Here is a 5752-nt window from a genome sequence, read left to right as displayed (position 1 = left end):
TAAGTACTCAAAGGCTAATATTCATCATCAATAGAATTTTCAGCTAGGTGATCCGCTAAAGCTTGAGCTTTCATTACCGTGCGGGTGACATAGATTATGTCGAACTCGGTGGGCATGATTTACCATTTTGCTAGATTATGTCGAACTCGGTGAGCAGGAATTGCCATTTTGCTAACCTTCCTGTGGGCATCGGCTTTTGAAATATGTATTTCAGAGGGTCCAACCTGGTTATGAGGTAGGTGGTATAAGACAACAACTAATGCCTAAGTTTCTGAGCAACCCAGGTCAGGGCGCAATAAGTTCTTTCCAACAAAGTGTATTTGGCTTCATAACTAGTGAACTTCTTGCTCAAATAGTATATTGCTTGTTCTTTCTTCCCGGTCACATCATGTTGCCCAAGAATGCACCGAAAGGAATTCTCCAACACTGTCAAATACAAAAACAAAGGCCTCCAAGGTTCGTGTAGGACCAAGACTGGTAGATTCGACAAATATTCTATGATTTTGTCTAAGGCTTCTTGACACTCATTTGTCCATCTAATCGCTGCATCTTTCTTCAACAGCTTAAATATGGGCTCACGTGTGAAAGTCAACTGAGCAATGAACCGGCTGACGTAATTCGACCTTCCCAACAGACTCATAACCTTTTTCTTAGTTCTCGGAGGAGGCAAATCCCGATTAGACTTTCTTAGTGGGATCTAGCTCGATGCCCCTCCGACTGACTATAAATCCCAAGAGTTTCCCAGACAGAACTCCAAATGCACATTTGGTTGGATTTAACTTCAAGTCATACTTACGCAGACACTCAAAGAACTTTCTCAGATCCCGAACATCGTCCACATACACCTCGATTTCCTAGTGTATCATGTCATGAAAGATGGCAGTCATAGCTCTCATGTAAGTTGCCCCAGCGTTCTTCAAACCAAAAATGTAACAATAGGAGCCCCAGGATGTGGTGAATGCTATCTTTTCCGCGTCTTCTTCATCCATCAAAACCTGATGATATCCAGTATAGCAATCCACGAAAGACTGTATCTCATGTTTGGCACAGTTGTCAACAAGGATGTGAATGTTTGGAAAAGGGAAGTTGTCTTTGGGACTTGCTTTGTTCAAATCCTGATAGTCAACACACACTCGAGTTTTCCCATGTTTCTTTGGCAGTGAAACCACATTAGCCAACCATGTGGTGTATCGGACCACTCAGATCACCCCCGCATTTAACTGTTTGGTGATCTCTTCTTTGATCTTGTCACTGATGTCAGTTTTGAACTTCCTCTGTTTTTGCCGGATAGGGGGATGATCGGGGTAAGTTGGCAATTTGTGCACCACTAAATCAACCCTTAGTCCTGGCATATCATCATAGGACCAAACAAACACATCTTTGAATTCGAACAAAAGTTCGATCAATGCATCCCTAGTCATTTCATCAGTGTGAATGCTGATCATGGTTTCTTGGACCTCTTCTGAACTACCCAAATTAACTGGACCAGTTTCATTTAGGTTTGGCTTAGGCTTATTCTCAAATTGTTCCAGTTCTCGATTTATTTCCCTAAAAGCCTCATCTTCATCGTATTCTGATTCTTGATTCATTATTTCACAATTAGATAGCGCGTTAGGATCTGGGCATGAAGTCCACAAGCATGTCATGTTATTTATGTTTGCATTATTAGAACTGAAAGAAGAAATAAGAAAAATAACAAAATCAGAAAGAATAAAGAAAGAGATTCATAGACGATGAAATATCGATTTCATTTCATTGAATTTGAAGATAGATGGGTTTACATTGGAATTTTAAAGACAATAAACATAAAATAAAACATTCGAGTTACACCCTGGAATAACTCGGAATGTAGAAAAGGTGGCAAGACGGGACTATCGGGATTCCCTTCTGACTAGGAATGGAGTAGCCTTCCAATTTTGCAGCTTGGCATTGGGCCCCATAAATTTTACCTCAGCAGTGCTCGAGCCTTCACCCGGCTGAACAATGTGAGCTTTATATAACATTTTCCTTATAGATCCACATATGTCCTCAATTTATTCGGCCATGAAGGCCTCATCTTCTTCTTCCTCTATGTACTTTCGCTTGACGAATGTTTTGGAGAGATGCGGGACCGACTGAGGCAACACCCAACCATTGCTCTGTCATTTATTTGCCCATGTCACATCAGCTTTGGTGGTTTTAAAACCTACACCGAAAAACTTCTCACTGGCAGCCAAAGTGAAAGGTTTCGTAATACCTTGCAACGATACCCCGAGCACCTTCTCGGGCTTATACCTGTGCTTGATCATTTCAGTAACGATCGTGATTGATGCATTTGACAAAAAAGGTTGAGGACATGGGCTTCCTTCCTCACATTGATCTGTGACCACAACCTCAAATGCTTGATAGACTATGTGCTCGCTACCTTTCCTAGCCTCGAGACATGGGACTGACAGGTTCCTGTAAATTGATTGCACGTCCTCTCCATGGACCACGATTTCCTGATCTTTGTGTTCATTTTTTATCATTTGGTGGAGAGTAGAAGGTACGGCCCCTGCAGCATGGATCCAAGGCCTTCGTAAGAGAAAATTATTGGAGGTATCCATGTCCAAGACCTGAAATGTCATTTCAAAATCCACCGGACCGATAGTCAAGATCAAATCAATCTCTCCTATTGTGTATCTCTTGATGCCATCAAAAGCACATACACAAACATTGTTAGTCCTGATTCTCTTAGTCACAATTTCCATTCTTTGCAAAGTTGAGAGAGGGCAGATGTCAACCACAGATCCGCCATCCAGCATGACTATTTTCACTCAGTACCATTCACATTTGACTGTCAAGTGAAGAGCCTTGTTGTGGGCAGCCCCTTCTGTGGGCAAGTCATTCTCGCTAAATAAAATCCCGTTGACTTCAAAGAATCGCTCCGCTATTCTTTCCAGTTGCTCGACACTAGTTTCAATCGGAACATATGCTTCATTGAGGGTCTTTATCAAAACTTTGATGCTCATTCGAGCTTATCAGTAGAGACAAAAGCGAGACCTAAGAGGGAGACTTCCGGAGTTGGTCAATTACCTCGTAGTCCATAGTTTCCATTTTTCGAAAGAATTCCTCTGCTTCTTCGGCAGTGACTGGCTTTTTAAGCAGGAAACGCTTCTGCTTGGCGTTGTTCACTTCTTCCAAATTGAGTTACTTCCCAGATGGTTTAGTTTCATATACATCCCCATAATTCCTTTCCCCTTGTACGTCACAATTGCTCTGTTGTAGTTCCAGGGGACTGCAGTGGGGTCTTTCATGGGCTTTTATGGTGCGCGGCTAATGATCACGGGCTTGTTCAGCCTGAGTGGAATTACTGGTCCCCACGCCATATAAGTTCCTTTGGGTACATACATCTTAGGTCCCTTGTTCAGCTCGAAAGGAGGACTCAACGCAAATTGTTCTTTCCTGAAGGCCCGGGGAACGTAAAGAATGGCATCCTTAGGAGGTACTGCCCATATTTTGGCCTCCACAGTCATTTCTATACTTCTAGAAGTGGAGTTGTTGTTCTTCTCCCCCTTTTCTTAGTTGTCAACCACCCTTGGCTTCTTTTCAACATCGGCGATAGCAATGATGGCTTTTAGAGGTGGGTCAAACTCTTTATCTTCACAAATCATCCCAATAACTGGCCCGTTGTTGTGAGCCAGCAATGGGTTATTGGTCACATTGGGGATTTCTTAATCTTTTAGCACTACCCTTTTTGCTCTATTAGGTTTTTTATTGCCATTTTGAGAGTCTAACAGTCCTCAGTGTCATGCCCTTTTGCCCCAGAATGATAAGCACATCGAGCACCGTGTCGGTAGGAGGGTGACTCTAGGTTCTGCCTGTTTTGGGGTATGGGTTACAACATACCCATTTGGACCAGCTTAGGCAAAAGGCTAGAGTATGATTTACCAATAGGCATGAAGTTGGTTCTTCTGGGTGGCTCCCGGGCATGGGCATTGTATGGAAAATTATTTTGTGGGGGACGGGGATTATGTGGAACTTGGTAAGGAAGGTTATTTCTAGGAAGTGGAGCTCGGTTTTGGTTAAACTGTTGTTGTAGTCGAGCGTGTGGCTGGGCATTCATCACCACATAAGGCTGAGGAGCCATGGCATAAGCCACATCCTGGTGAGGATAATGATGTTGCGGGGTGTTTGGCGAGAAGGAACCTCGGAGTTGACGGGGGTTTCTCAGACTTGAAGCCACCATCGCCACTTCTTCTTTCTTCTTTCTTCTTTCTTCTTTCTGTTTGCTACACCTCCTGACCTACTCTGGATTGCTTGGGATGTAGCTCAACCATTTTCGACAATCTCCCCAATTTTTATAGCCTCAGCAAACGGCTTTCCCATTGCAAACATCATATTCTGGAAATAGTCAGCCTCTTGGGCTTGTAAAAAAACACTGACCATCTCGGTCTCATCCATCGGGGCTTCACCCTGGCCGTTTGTTCGCGCCATTTAACAGCATATTCTTGGAAACTCTTCAAAGACTTCTTTTTGAGATTAGATAGGGAATTTTTATCTAGAGCTATATCTATGTTGTACTGTATTTGCCTGACGAAATCTCAACCCAAATCATCCCATATATGCCAGCGAGATATGTCTTGATCCATATACCACTCGGAGGCAATGCCAACAAGACTCTCTCTGAAATAAGCCATTAGGAGCTCTTCTTTTCTGTCTGCCCCTCTTAGTTGATTGGAATACCTCTTGAGGTGGGCTATGGGGTCCTCGTGCCTATCATACTTTTCAAACTTGGGGGTCATGAAACCAATGGGCAAATGAACATGCGGGAACATACATAAATCAGTGTAGGATACGCTCTTTTGGCCACTTAAACCTTTTATATTCTTAAGGCTTTGTTCCATGCTTCTCGTTTTCCGAGTGATTTCTTCTTGTTAGAGATTCTTTGTAGCTCTCTCTTGCCCCACGGTAAACGCATACCGGGGTTGTTAAGGGTAAGAATTGGTGGTGAAATGAGCAGTGTCTGGTGGAAAAGATGGTACTTGTAAAGTAAAGGAAGATGGATCAAAACTTGGCCTGGGCAAGGTTGGTTGTGTCGTTGCCGAAGTTAGTGGTTCCATGAATATGTTAGAAGCCACTCCCAAAATCAATGCCTGGGGGCGAACCTCTGAAGGCGTTTCAGCGAAGTGGGCTGACATGGTGAGGTATCCAAGTGGGGTGTTCGGGTAACTTATTAGGATATTGGAAGTTCCACTTGCTCTGGGAAGTAGCTCGGGGAAACCAGGTATTGCACCCATGGCTCTCTACCATTGGACCAAGCATCCCACATTTCCAATAGGCGGAGGCAAAGTGCCCTATTCTCTTTAGCATCTGCTGACTCTGAGGTTGGGATAACCGATATCGGGCTATCCTCTGGGATGGGAATTGTTGGTAGATGACTTTCTGATGACAATTCGACACTTCCCTTGGATCTTGTAACGTAAGGGTGCGAAGCCAGGTTACCACAAAACCAACCACCTTAAAACTGAACCTAATCTCAACAGTAGACACAACAAACCGGTTAGTTCGAGGAAATTAACACATAGGGAATCGCACATTGGGGGAGTGATGCACCTATACAGTTAAATGTGTTTCTACATGTTTTGCAACGATTGCATGTCTCATCCCGGCTTTTGTTTATCTCCCCGATCTTTCTCTTGCTTTCTTTTGCACTCTCTCACTATTTTCTCTCTTTTCTTTTTTTCCTTTTGGTTTTCTCTTTTCGTCATTTTCTCTTTTATTTGAGTTATTT

Source organism: Nicotiana tabacum, chromosome 3 (assembly GCF_000715075.1).
Source record: "Nicotiana tabacum cultivar K326 chromosome 3, ASM71507v2, whole genome shotgun sequence".
In the NCBI taxonomy this organism is placed as follows: Eukaryota; Viridiplantae; Streptophyta; class Magnoliopsida; order Solanales; family Solanaceae; genus Nicotiana; species Nicotiana tabacum.
This window is presented reverse-complemented; position numbering follows the sequence as displayed.